Source organism: Ochotona curzoniae, unplaced genomic scaffold, assembly GCF_017591425.1.
Source record: "Ochotona curzoniae isolate NIBS_2020 unplaced genomic scaffold, NIBS_Ocur_1.0 contig_3498, whole genome shotgun sequence".
NCBI classification, from domain to species: Eukaryota; Metazoa; Chordata; class Mammalia; order Lagomorpha; family Ochotonidae; genus Ochotona; species Ochotona curzoniae.
This window is the reverse complement of record NW_024465885.1, coordinates 33,609,186-33,624,270: the sequence shown is the minus strand read 5'-3', so window position 1 is coordinate 33,624,270 and position 15,085 is coordinate 33,609,186. Positions and strand designations below refer to the sequence as shown.

Below are 15,085 nucleotides of genomic sequence, written 5' to 3'. Positions count from 1 at the left end.
ACCTGTGTTAATATGCTTTTCCTCTAGGTATTTCATGGGTAAGGAAAGGGCTTTTGTTTTTGCTTTCTATGTAAAATGCAGAGGATGCAGTTAAGCCTGAGAATCAGGGATCTACTAGAGGCTGATTATGGAGACAGAGGAGGAGAATCATATGGTGAGACATGAATTCAGCAGAAAGTCCCAAATTAAATTCCCTCTCTTGAATCACCGTGATATTTGGACATAGCTTCACTTTTTTTTTTTTTTTTTTTGGTATCACTTGGTATTATACTGTCCACGTGTGCTAATTTAGATAATCATGTTTCTCTAGAATATAAAACTTAGATTTTTGTGTTTGAGTACATAGAAAGTTAAGTTTAAAAGATGATGTAAGAGCTGTGGTATATTGATAATTGCATGAGCTTCGAAGGATTTAATTGGGTCTAAACTTACTGCACTATGAAAAGCAATAGATCATCCATAAGTTATAACCAAGATCTCTCCTTCAGGAATATGCTCCATACTACTAAGAGACATATTACAATTTAGAGATTTCACATCTGTCATAGTAAAATGATCCCAAAGGCGAACAGTCTTACCATCAGCTAAAAGAATCTGTTTATCCTCACTGCACCACAAAGCCTTTTTAATACCAGAAGTGTGACCACGGATTTCTTTAGGTTCTGCTTCCGGTTTGTTTAAATCATACATCTGTAACAGTTTATCCAGTCCACCAGTTAACAAATAATTACTATCCTATGTAAAATCCACAGTCTTGTCAATGTGTTTATGTGCCAGGGTCACCAATTCATCTCCCGAAAGAGCATCCCACCCTTCGGCTGTGAAATCCGCAGCGGCTGTGGCTGCATTGGTGGCATCCTTATTCGACGTTGCACCCAAAACAGCACCTTTGTGACCCAAAAATGTTCCAGTGCAGTCTCCGATATCTCCTTGGCTTAGCATAGGTTTATCATTTTTGTAAGCGCTGATTAAGAAATAGCCATAAGGCGTGATGCCGCTGAAGGCCAGATCCACCATGGGCCACGTGTGGCCCGAGCAGGTGAGAGGCCTCTGCCCCCAGAAACATGTTTTGGATGGCAGTGGGAGATGGTACGAGAGCTGGAAGAAGTTTCAGCCACTTGATTTAAGCCTGGCATAGCTTTAGCCACTGTGATCATTTAGGTAGTGAACCATTAAATAGAAGACAGATCTCTCTATTTCTCTCTCTCTCCACAACTCTTCTTTTTCTCTGTTACTCTGACTTTCCAATTAATAAAAAGAAATTAAAAACTAACAGATTTAAGAAATCTCCAACCTCGTGTAAATTACTTAATGAATACAGCCTGAGTCACTTCTCCAATCTCATGTATCTCACCTAATGAATGAAGTCTTTGGGGCACTTTGATACCAGTTTTCTAAGCTGACAACATGATTTATGGTTCCTAGGAAAGAAGGGGGTGAGGACTCTAAAAGCACTATTCTTCAAGCTTTTAAAACTGCTTAAAGATTCTATTTTTGCTGCCAAAAAATAGTTTCAGATCAGTTATCTACCTTCAAGAATGGCTGAGAATGAATAAGAAGATTGTAGGAATAAAGAATGGGCAAATAGAGAAATTTTTAAAAATGATACAGGAAACCAAAAACATAGGCAGTACAGAAAAAAAAATCATTGTCAGTAAAAAGACTTTAATATCGAAGGCCATGATTCCTATTCTTTGAGTTAAAGACATTAAAGCAATAAAGCAAAGCAAAGAATTACATTATTATGACATATATATGTAATGACATAATATATAATTATACATTACATATATAATTATATTACTGTGTACATACAAAATGACATATGTTATATACTTATATAATAAATTCAAACGGTGACATTCTCGAGCAGAATATCAACCCAACACATCTTTTGTATGATGACATAAGCGTATTGGTCATAAGCATAATGGCATTCATGAAGAAGAGATAGAAGAAGCACAGACATGCAAAAAGAATTTCCCATCACTTGGTCCACTTCCTAAATATCCACAATGGCTGTGGTTGGGATGGACCAAATACAGGAGGCAGTAACTCAGTGAGGTCTGCTACAGAGGAAGAAGGAACTTAACCACTTCAGTTGTCTTCTGCTACCTCCCAGTGCACACTTAATTAGTGATGTAAAAATCAAGAGAAAAGTCAGGACTCCAATCCCGGGGATACCAGTGCAAGTGTTTCAAATAACTGTGTCATTATGTCAAATCTCTACTGTGCTAGCCACACTCTCTAAAGATGCTCACAATGAAATACCCATTGCTTTTTCAATCACCTAGAATTATGTAAGATGAGCATCAAATTCAGAGATTGACAATTTTGCATTGTTACATGTCTTACAGAGTGTGAATTGGATAAACTAAAAGTCAGCTTAAATTTAAATTCTGAAATATAGATCAGAAGCTTGGCGATAGAGAACATTCAATCTTATGATCATTTCATAATGCACGCTTTCGATGCAGCTCCATAAAATTCAGATTTTGCAATCAACCCAAAATTAACATTTGTGTATAGATGACATATGGAAGTAATTTTAAGAATACTGCTGTTTTTAAATCCATAATGATCATGAAATAAGAAGGAACTTAGAGCTGTTGTGAATCACTCTCCTTTGAAATATGAGAACTCTTCCGTTAAGATCCCTGACAAATACTTATTCAAGTTTCACTGGCATAAATCCAAAGGAAAAAACAGGAATATTTAAGGCAACTTAAGTTGCCAACAAACTGAAACTGCTAAAATCATTTTTCTTTTTATTAATCTAAAATCTTGCACAAAGAAATTATGTAGAATAGAAGGAACCATGAATGAGACGAAGAGAAATTTTTGTTCAAAAATACATTTAAAGAGAAAGAAAATAAACAAACAAACCTGGATACAGCCCCCTCTCAATTTACTGAAAATATCTTCCAAGAAATTCATTTCAAAAATTAAGCATAACATGACTTAAAAGCTGTCAAAGTTTTATTTTAGTTTCTGACCAAATTTATTTTAAAGCAACATGTTAAATAGTACCTTTGTCTTTTAAAAGGAAAGTAAATTGGAAAACAAATTTCAAATGCTGTCTTAACAAGTTTAGTGTGTATATCTGTAATGTTTAAAATTACCTGTTATGTTCTGTTATTGCCTACGCAAAAGTTTAAAAAAACAAATTGAAATAGATATTTTTAAACTCTAAACTACTAGTCTAAAAGATGATAAAATAGAAAATCTAAAGCACAAATAATTATACTTCCTTAGATGCAATTTGTACAGAATTCCAGACCAGCAGTTGGTGTAAATTCACAAATGGTATGCAGGTATACCTATAAACAATTTGATTCCTCAAAGAATTATTAGCCATTGTATCTATGTATCAATCAGGAAATCCCGTTTACATTCAATTCCTGAGCGATATTTATAACTCCAATTAGGAAATATGATTAAGAAAATTTCAGTTAAAAAAAGTCATTGAAAAGAGTAGCTCTGATGAGAAAAATTAATTATCACATAATCAGTTTGAACTAATAATAAATGGAAAGAGATTGCTACAGAAAATGAGATTCTATTGAAGAGGAATATGTTTTATGGAAAAATAAGTAGAGGTATTTTTCCATCATTACAGGCAGCATTTTAAGGAACCTAATGTTCTTGCTAAATGACGGCTAGACTATATTTGAAATTTAGAGGAAATGTGTTTCAGTAAATAGCAAAAATATTCCTATCCCACACATTGTATTTTTTCTCTCATTATTTTATATTATATGACATTTCAAGTTAGTTTGTTCACATAGTCAATGTATCATTTCTCCAGCCTCTGTTACATAATTTATGAAAACAGAAAGTGAAATAAACAAAGAGATGACTAGAATGTTCTAAAATTTAACCCGTTATAATACAGACATCAATATTTTATAGTGTTTTTGTCGGTTTTGCAAATGAAACAGAGTTGTCTCCACTCCAATACATTTTTTTTTCTGTTCTTCTATATTTCTCTATTAATCCAATGTAGTTAAACTTACATTTTACTGATAAGTTATAATTGTGTGATATTTTTCACTTTTGTTGATTTTGACAAATTGTCTTTGTTCTCTTCGTTGTTTATTTTAAAGCCCCCATCAGTTACATGGCAATTTTGTTAAGATCAATGTTGATCTAATGGAAACAGCAAATGCCATCCATAGTCAGATATACAATAAATTATGATTACCTTTTTTTTTATTCAAACTTCTCATTTCTTTTTCTTCCTCTTCTTTTAAAAATCACCAGTTGATTCCTTTCCTGTTTGAGGTGGTGAATTGCTTGGTTTTTACTTTTTACTGCCTTTGCTCATGCTTAAACTTAAAAAAAAAAATTTTTTTTTTTAAACATTTTGATCCAGAGTGAATGTCTGGGACCGAACTAAAATTATTGCTTTGGATTGTTGTGTGGCATACTGGATAGCTGGTTACAGTCTAGCTCACTTTGCTCCCCACCCATATTCCTGCTCATGTGCATTCTTGGACACAAAACATGGTCACTGAAGTACTTACATTACTTCCACCCATATGGCAAAACCAGATTAATTTCTAGGCTCTTGGCTTCATCTTGATGCAAACCCATCTGGAGAATAAATCAGTAAATGGAAGATCTCTTTATTTCTGTATTTACAAAATACAAAAAAGGGGAAAAAGGGATCAAGACACAGTAACAGTGACAAAAATTCAGAACCATCAATATTTCGTTAGTTTCAGCTTTCCAAAAGTGCCTCTTGGAGAATTAAATTTCAAGCATTTTAGAATGGTTGCCTCCCATGCTGCTTCCATTCTTGTCCTCCTATGATTTTTATTAACATCTATTCAAGATAATTCAATTTATCTGTACTTTATGTAACTCCTGGGTTGCCACTTCTTTCTTTTGTTGCTTTGTTTTCATGGGGCACACCTACAGGATCATTTTTAAAGGAAAAATGGAAGGCACGTTTTGAAAATTTTGGAAAAAAAATGATCAGTTTTCTCCCACATTTTGCTGTTCAGTTTCCTGAGAAAAGTCAAAGGTGAAATCAATTTAATTCATCTTCAAGGAGTTTTCTCATTGTTTCCAATTTTAACTTTCAACCGTTTGAAGACATTGAACTTCCCCATAACTGGTAAACGTTTATATTTTTTCCTCTCAGACCTTAATATTTGTCCTAAATGTTGTGAAATTTCATGGACTTTGAATTTGTTCTATTTTTAGAATATTTTTTTCTGGACATGGCAAATTATGTTGTTTTATTATGTGGACTTTTTAAATGATTTTTTTTATTGGAAAGTCAGATTTATAGAGAGAAGGAGAAGCAGAGAGAAAGGTCTTTCATCTGCTCATTCACTCCCTAAGTCACTACAATAGTTGGAGCTGAGCTGATCCAAAGTCAGCAGACAGGTACTTTCAATCTCCCACATTGCCACAGAGTCCCAAGGCTTTGGGCAGTTCTTGACTGCTTCTCAGGCCACAAACTGGGAGATGGATGGGAAGTGGAGCAGGTAGGACATGAACCAGCACCCCTAAGGGACTCCTGTGCATTCATGATAAGGATTTTAACCACTAGACTAACATACAGGGCCCAAACTTTGGTTTATTTATCTTTTGCTGAACATATCCTCCTCCTCAGTCTATTTCTGCAAGAAATGTAATCAGAATGTGGGTTGCCTGGAGCATATTTCTGAAAATAATATTAACTCTCCTCTGTTTTCTTCTTCTTGTTATTTTGCTATGAGGAGATTAAGTCCACTTTTTATCTCAATATGTGTGTTAAATCTATCATTCCTCCTACCTTCAGCTTAATTCCCTACGGTTCAGCAATAATATATGCATTCATATTTTAGGTAGTATCTCTTGTCTCATGCTTAAAACTTGTATGTGTATTTTTTCTTTATTTCTTTAATTGCACAACTTATTAATGGCTTGACAGTGATAAAAGAATCATTTTTTAAATAAAATATAGAGCAACAAAATGTTATCTGGGAAAAGTAGACACTGAGAGGAAAGATAGCCTTGGGCAGGTGGGATGCTCACCACACAAGATCAGCGTGGCATCCTGAATCCTCTCGTCAGAATGGAAAACTGTCCGATGAACGAGATTGTGGCTGCAAAATTTACGTGGAAAAGAACTGAAAATAGTTCAGTAAGGAGGGATGAATAAATTAATGTCTCTTTTTTTGGTGAGTGTTGGTACAAATTTTTGTTTTTATTTTTATGCATTCAACTTGGGTTCCTTTAATATTTTTTCAAAGAAAGTTTAAAATACTGTTTGAGTTTTGATGAACTATTTGTATTTGTACTTTCTTCAGGTTTCCAATAGCAAACAAAGGCTTGAGAGAGGGGAGTTGAAGCTAGAGGGGCCATGTGACCAGCAGAATTGAGCCATAGCTGCTGAGAATGCAGTGATATTTTAAACCCAAAACCTTTGTTTGTACAACCATCACTGCCAAAGGAACCTAATTTTCCTTTCGTCACCTCTGGCTGAGCTTGTGTCCTACCCAGCTGACTTCCAGAGGACAGAAGGACCAAATCTGCCACTCCAAGAGGTGAAAGCCAAGTCACCAGTATCACTGACCTTTAACTTTCTATCCCAGTGGCAGAGGCTCCCAGGATGTGGTTTCCCATAGGTCACTGTGACTCTGGGTTTGCTGTGATTCCCTGAGGGCCAGGAAGAGTCTGTCTAACTATGCCTCTGGAGTTATTCTGCCCACAGGCCCCATGCCTGGCATGGAATGGACCGACAGTAACACGGGGACACCACACTCAAGCTAACAGATACAGCCCAGGTCACTTGATGCTATTCCATTCTCACAAGTTTATAGACTTCATACCAGAAGTTGAAGCTGCTGCTGAGCTCACAGAGAGTAAGTCACCCACCCAACCCTTTTGGTAGCTGTCTACAGAAGGTGCTGCTGTTGGATTCATAATAAGGAAACCATTGCATAAAGTCGCTGACTAGCTTCCCCCAAGTCGCCTCTCTAGGAAGTGGCAGAGCTTGGATCTGAAACCAGGAAATTCAGTTCCAGAGTCTGTCTTCTTAATTATCAGTATGTTTATAAGGGATTAGTTCCTCAGCTACCTTTGTGCCTCCTCTCAAACGTCACATGCACACTGGCTTTGGAATCCCTCAGAAATCCTTTAGCAAACTAAACTGAAAGCATTGAGCCCATCCCTGTGCCCGATCCTTTCTTCTTCTTCTAAAAAAATAATTTCTTTATTTATTTGAAAGACTGACAGAGAGAGGGAAGAGAAACAGGAAAAAAACGCCACACATTGTTTTTTCACTTTCAAAATGACTGTAATGGCTGAACTGGTCCAGACAAAGCCTGGATGCAGGTTCTCCATCAGGGTCTACCACATGGGTGGCAGAGGTTCAGATCCTTGGGTCATCTTCCGCTATCTCTGTAGGTAATGTAGCAGGAAGCTGGATGAGAAAATGTGCCTTAACCTACTCTGCCACCCTGGAGGCCCTGTGATATATATATATATATCTATTTTTTTTACTCTAAGTAGGACATAAATGCTAACTTAAAAAATAATTTTGCATAATTTGTAGCTCATCAAAATTGCTATGTTTCTGTTTTGTAGTCAATATTTTTGCAGGTCTGATAATCCTTAATTTTATGCTTGTATTTAATTAGGGAAGTAAAAATCTAATTTTAAACTCCAGATTTGTAGATGCAGCTTAAGTCACTAGTCGACCAAGCTGTGAAACAGTATTGTAAGTGTATTTAGGGTAGGTTAGATATCTCAGGGGACCAAATGAATATTTCCTGTCTCTCGAGAAAAGGTATGGCTTGTGGAAATCGGGACATTCTGTAAGACTGTCTGGGTATTACAGAAAACATCCAATTGATCCTACTCTATGAATAAAGCCTGATAAAGACAAAAAGGCAACTTAGGCAGGATTTTAATATAAAAATAATTAATTACAAAACTATTAGTTTATAGTAAAGAAAATTCTGCAGAATATCCTTTGGTGGCAGAGAATTCTAAGAAGGAAACAAACTTGGAAAAAGAGTCCCTCTCGTTAAGGCCAGAGTTCAGATAACACCAGAGAAAGTGACATTATATCCCTCGCACATCAACAGAAAATTTGGCTTGCCCCAGGTCAGAATGTGAGGAGTTAGATGGGCTACTAAGCAGATAGAGAGAGGTCCTGGTGAAAAGAGAAAAAGAAAAAAGTGAAGGCTTATTAGAAGATATATAAGAAACCTGTTTGTCCCAAAAAAGCTGCATTTATCGAGATCAAAGCGTGATACCATGCTGTGTTGTGAGCTTTACCATAAGAATAGCAACTGATAGACAATTTTTAGAACTTAACTTCCGTTTTATTCAGAGGCCGGCAAGGAAACTAGGGTGTCTAAGATGCAAAGTATGTTTCTCTCCAAAAGCTTCCTTATCCAAATCGAAGTGCCAAGTCCCTTTCCTTTGGGTCTCCAGCTGGGCTTCCAGCAAGAAAGCAGTGTCTGAGCTTTCAGCTTATTCTAAGACTGAGAAATAATTTGGAGGCAGACTCTTAATAAGCTCAGGAGTCTTTACTCACCAGGTGGCACTGAGACTGGTGGACTTTTCCATTCCACCCCACATGGAAGAGGGAGCATCACCTGTTAGCTGTCTTCAGGGATTTATTGTTATTGTTGTTGTTCAGGGATTTTTAAACAACAATCATTCACTCTCTAAGATTGCAGTAGCACATGATGCAAATGGTTCAACCAACCAAGTCTGAATCAATGCATAATACAAATTATCCAATCTATTATAGTGGCATGGAACATGATTGCCCAATCAGTTTAAGCATCATGCACTTTAAAGTATCCAATCAGTAACAGTCATATCCCACCTAGTAGTGAAAATCAGAACCAAGCAAACAGATCCTCACAATTTGTTTACAGAAAACAACTTAGGACAATCTGGTTACTGTCTGAGCTATAAAAGAAAAGGGAGAGCTCATCCTGGAATGAAATGCCATCTTGTGATAAACACTTATGATAAACTCCTGTTTTGGGCCTTTCCAGGAACCCAGGGTTATGGCCAAGGTCAAGGTATTACCCCAGAAATGTTTCAGAAGACATAGCCTTACTATGTCCATGTTCCATGATCTGAGCTGTCATCATAGGGGAAAGGAAAAAAAAAAGAAAGAAGTGAAGTAAATAGCATGTACCAGGGCTAGTAAGTATGTACTTTTTAGTTCTGGCACTGTAACCTCAAGCACCCTATGCTGATCATGTCTAACATGTTGCCTACTGGGAAGGATAAACATACGCACACTTCAAGTCCACTATCTGACAGTAGGTGAAGTTGAAATTTACAACTGGGGGCAATGAATTGTCACAGTTAGACGGGCTAATAGGTGTTTAGGGACATGCTCCCTGTTGGGATGAGAAGAGAGAAAATCTCTTTAAAATTGTACAAGATGTTTGTTTCTGCTCAGAAGATGCTGTTAGCAAGGTACAGGTACCATCTTACCATTCTGACTATTTGGTTTTATTATAAGGACATACTCAAGCTGTGTATCATACCCTTCTGATGACTTTTGTGTTGTCATGAGCAAACTAGACATGATTACAAGTTGGACCTTCTCATGCATTTTTATCTCCATTCTTTGGTTGATTGCTAGCTGCTATTTGGTTCAACCAACATGTGTTTCAAAGACACAACTGTAACAATTTTCTCATTTTCCTGTATTGGAGCTCCACTCCTGATACTTTGGTAGGCGCTATCTGTCTTTAAGGAATCTCATTAGTGTGAGGAGTCAGATGGGCTAATAGGTCTGTGGTCTCTAGTGAGATTTCTCTTTAATAATATGAAGTATTTTCTTCTTCCATTTCATCCTTCGTAGGGCACAATCCTCCCAGCTCCTTGTTTGACCACCAGAATAATGGGAGGAAGGCCCAGCAGGCATACTCTTCTGATGACATTTTTCTTTTTTGTTCTGTACAAGAATCTGCATGAAATTACTGCTCATTGTGAATGAGTTCCTCTCTCCACATCTGTCCCCCTTCCAGAGATGGCACTTAGAAGACTGAACCACCAGCATTTTCTCAGGTTTTTCCTGCCCTGGAGTCTCCCTGCTGTCACTATGACAAGAGACCTTTTCTCTGATATAAATCTTGCTTTGCACACTGAAATTATCCACAGGAAAATTCATGTAAGACAAGAATCAAGTGTTCTGTCATCCTTTGCATCAAATTCCCAACAACATCAGCTCACTGAATTGTACACATAAAAATTATTTTTTCATGTGAAACAAGAACAAACCAAGGTTGCTTGCTTCCTCTTTCTATTTCTCTTTAAGAAATTGATTAACCAAAGCACCCAAGCATTAAGGATGGAACAGCTGCCTTCTAGCTATTGCTTTACTGGGTTGAGTAGGGCGAAATACACCGAAAATCTTTATGCACAGATTTTATAATACTCTGTTACTAAATATCTGACTTTTTCATAAGGACAGTGAGTATCCAGTTACTACAGCTGGGAGAAATGGATGTATTTCCTTGAGCATTCAGCATGCATGAATAGTTTAAAGTGGCTAACACAGGTGGCAAATCAGAATGCAGCATTGCTTAGAGGAACAGATGCACTAGTGCCTAGACACTTATCAAATAAAAATGAGAAAGAATAAAACAGGAAATTAAAACTCCTGGGAACTGCATCTCCATGATATTGGCGTTAAAACAAGGAATAGGGGACATGGCGAAGTCTGTAAAGGGAAAAGGACGTTCATTCTCTTGCTTTGACTATTGTGGTCAGATTTCTCTCTGCAGTTCGAGGAAGAGCAGAGCAGTTTCCCCCTTGCTCCAGTGGAAAGAATATTTCATTTTCAAAAGAGAAAGTAGTCACTAAAGTTACAGTGAAATCCTATTTCAGACTGAATGTTATGGTGACAAAATTAGAATGAATAACTGTACTTCTTAAAATTAACTTTACAGGGTCTGGCACAGTAGAGTAGTGGCTGAAGTCTTCGCCTTGCACACATGCCAGGTTCCTGTATGAGCACAGGTTCTAATCCTGGTTCTACTTCCCATCCAGCTTCCTGCTTGGGCCCTGTGTAAGAAGTCAAGAATGGACCAAAGCCTTGGGACCCTGCACCCATGTGGGAGACTCTGAGGAGGTTCCAGGCTCCTGGCTTCTGATAGACTCAGTTTAACCCATTGTGGCCACTTGGGGAATGAGTTAGTGGATGGAGATCTTCCTCTCGGTCTCTCCTCCTCTCTGTTCATCTGCCTTTCCAATAAAAATAAATTGATATAAAAACTCACTTTACAAACTTTTATATAACATTTTATATGCAATGATAAATAAGCATCAAGTAGGTAAATTTAAGTTTCAGTACTACATTTGGACTGTCTCTATACTTTCAATTAATTATTGGAATAATCAATTATGAAAAACCAATATATTTAACACTTTCATCTTATATGATTGTACACATTTTAACAACTCAGGGTTTTCTTTTTTTAACCAGGAATTACACATTCAATAATTAGGTAAAAATGCCCGGATATGGCTTTAATGATGACACCAGGATTTATTTCTCAGAAGGATTATGGCTGTTGTTTACATGAATTCACATAGGTTTCCATGTGTTTCTTTGGCTTTTGCAGAACTCTTCATTCCATCCATCCTTCCTTTTTTGGTTGTTCTATAAGAATAATTATCCTTTTAATTGCTCTTGGGGACTTTAGTATAACATGGAGCAACGTTTTAAATTTTCTAATGTTCTCATTATAAAAATTGAACTTGCATTATTTTTAACATATTGTTTACTCACTATTATGTCAATTAATTCCATAATGTTGTATATTGATGCTAAGGTTTTGTTGGGGATTTTAACTGACCGGAACTTTACTCTGTTAGCTCTACCTTCAGACCAGAGAAGGTCTCCCCAAGAGGCCACTGAACTTATCTGGACAATAAGACGCTGGACTTTATGCTAGGTATATGCTTGCAATGAAGGAATCTCAACTGAACTTGAACTGAGGTTATGCAGCAAGGTGGAGGAACCCACTATGGGGGGAGGGGTATGGGAAGGGTGGGGGGAATCCCCAGTGCCTATAAAACTGTATCACATAATACAATGTTAATAACAATTAAAAAAAAAAGAGATTGAGTTGTAGGATAAGAATTGTAGCAGGAACTTCTATTGTTTTTAGGTAAAACAAATGGCAGAATTATACTTAGAAACACCCACTTGACCATGATGTAAAAAGTCTGAGCCAGAGTTTGACTGTTTCTGTATAAATAAAGTGAACAGCTTTCCCGCATCGTCCATTATGATCATGAAAAAAAAATTTACACTGTAAAAACTGTGATTAATATTTATGGAAGATATTGCAGATTATTTAATTTAAGAGGAATTTCTTCAGTTCACATTATGGATCTCTCTCCAAAGTAAAATAATATCCATGAGCTAATCTATTTGTGAAAATCCGTGAAGTTTTTCTGCATAATATTCAACACATAAAACTGAAACACTCTGATTTGTTAATCAATTGTAATAATTTGTCAAAAATAAATTTGTTAAAAAACTGTAATTTGACTTATGTAATAATTTTTTTATGTGTCTCCAACATGTAATGAGTTTGTAAAAACTGTAAAAAGGCCATATATCTGATTTCTAATTAGCTAATTTCATATGTAAATAGTTCACAGAAAAGGAAATTAATTCATTCAAATTTTAGGGAAAATATGCTTAATCTGACAAGCAACAAATGTATGAAATTGAAATGAAAGTAATAACTCATTTGTTGTAGCCACTGGAAGAACAAATATGAAGTGCATGGTGTGGTTGCAAAATATATGGGAATCACTCTTTGCTGGTGGTAGAATAGAGGATTATTTGCAAACTGTGATTGGCTATTGTGTAACATTTGTGCATAAAAATATCACTACAATATTGTATATAAAATATTGTAAAATGTAGTCTCAATATCCTGTTTGTATTTGCATCACAAATTTCAAGAAGATATTTTTTAAAGAATTATTTATTTTTATTACAAAGTCAGATATACAGAGAGGAGGAGAGACAGAGAGGAAGATCTTCTGTCCAATGATTCACTCCCCAAGTGAGCACAACGGGCAGTACTGTGCCGATCCGAAGCCGGGAACCAGGAACTTCTTCCTTCTCCCACACAGGTGTAGGGTCCCAAGGCTTTGGGATGTCCTCAACTACTTTCCCAGGTCACAAGCAGGGAGCTGGATGGGAAGTGGAGATGCCAAGATTAGAACCGATGCCCATATGGAATCCTGGCACGTTCAAGATGAGGACTTTAGCTGCTAGGGTACCGCACCAGGCCCAAGTAGATGTTTGTTTTATTGAAAAGGCAGATTTACAGAGAGGAAAATACACAATGATCCTTTCACAGTTTCACTCCTCAAGTGGTCACAACAGCCTGTTGACTTGATCCAAAGCCAGGAGCCAGGAGCTTCTTCTGGTCTCCTGCACAGGTGTAAGCAGGAAGCTGACTGGGAAGTAGAGCAGCGGGGACACAAATTAGCACCCATAGTTGACCCCAGCAGTTGTAAGCTGTAACTTTAAACACAGAACCCTGTCACACAGGCCCCTACAGGAAAACTATTACATCTGACGATTTCTTTTTCTGGTTTTAAAGAAAGTGCTTAGTCTGTGTACAAACTACAAAACTATTGGAAATATAAGTTCCCCACAGGAAGCTTTCAATTAATGATGGACCAAATGTAGAACTGTTGCATAAATGCTTTCACTTCCTGGCTCCTCAGTTACAATAACTTGAAGGCATGTTCCACACTGTCTCAGAACCTCATCATTACTGTACTTCACTTTTCCCAGAGTTTGTTTTCTTAAAAATGCACTCTTTGTTAGACTCTTTTTGACTTGTTTCCCTATCCTCAATCTCTCTCATGTCTTTCTGGAATCACTTCTAAATAAATTATTTACACCATTGTCCTTTTATCAGGTCTGCTTCTGGTAGGACCCAAACCAAAATAGATAACTATTGAAAACTTGACTGTAATTGGAAAGGATTGGGGAAAATATCAAAACATTTACCTACAAAGATTGACTTGGCACATTAAAGTTTTTCCTTTCAGTTGAGTACTATGTTTTCCTTAGATCAACTGACAGGGAAAAAACTCATTGTATGATTGATACATTATACCTAAACCATGTCATCTCAAAAGCGGTCAAGTAAGAACATACGTAGATTCTGTATATTTTATATATGCATTTCACACATACAGCAAAGTAGAGAAGAACCGATTATAAGGTGCCGCTGATGTTATAACCTACATGGGACATAAACAATGGGAATGCAACACATTGCTCTAATCTCTGTTTCAGAGTTGATTGTATTCTATGCATATTTACATCTGTTCAAATATTTAATCACAGTGTAACAAAAATAAAATGAACAACCTTTTGTCTATGCATTTGTAGTCTTAAATTGTCTTTCTAACCAGAATAAACTAATGTCAGATATATATATATATATATATATATATAGTGTGTGTGTGTGTGTGTACAAAACCTCAATGATTTTTAAAGCATGTCTGCTGAGGAAGAGGTGTAATAGGAAATAAATACAAAGAATATGCAGTTAGAAATATAGTTAAATGCAACTCATCAGGTTAGGTTAAATGCATCTTATTAAATAAAAATCCTGTATGAAGGGATTTTGAAATGTACCTTAAAATATTATTTCAGTTATTCGTCAGCATGTTATGCTAAAAATTCCCAATCAACAAGTAAAAACAAAGCAAAAAATGTGACCAAGAGCAAATAAATGTTTTGGCAAGATTTGAGCCCATTGTTTAGTGCTTTCAAACTAAAAACTGAACACCAGACACTTCAATATGAAGTTCTTTTCTTTCATCTTCCATTTTTACTTAAATTCCTAGATATTATTTATGATGTTCAATGATTAGATACGTTTTTTTCAATAGACATATGCTAACCGTTTGGCCCTTCTAACAATCATCAAAATCATCAAGCAAGAATCGACACCCAGAACAGCAGTGAAATATATTTGAAAATGAAATTTAATTGCAGCCAACATCTGTTAGATTTCTGCTAACATCTCTCGCTCTACAAAGGTGATGAGTATATAGT

The 15,085-nt window shown here is 36.3% G+C and overlaps 1 pseudogene; it reads right to left on the bottom strand.

Moving 5' to 3' along the window:
• Positions 1 to 306: 306 nt before the first annotated feature.
• LOC121156642 overlaps positions 307 to 15,085 on the bottom strand; it is a 131,641-nt pseudogene continuing 116,862 nt past the window's right edge.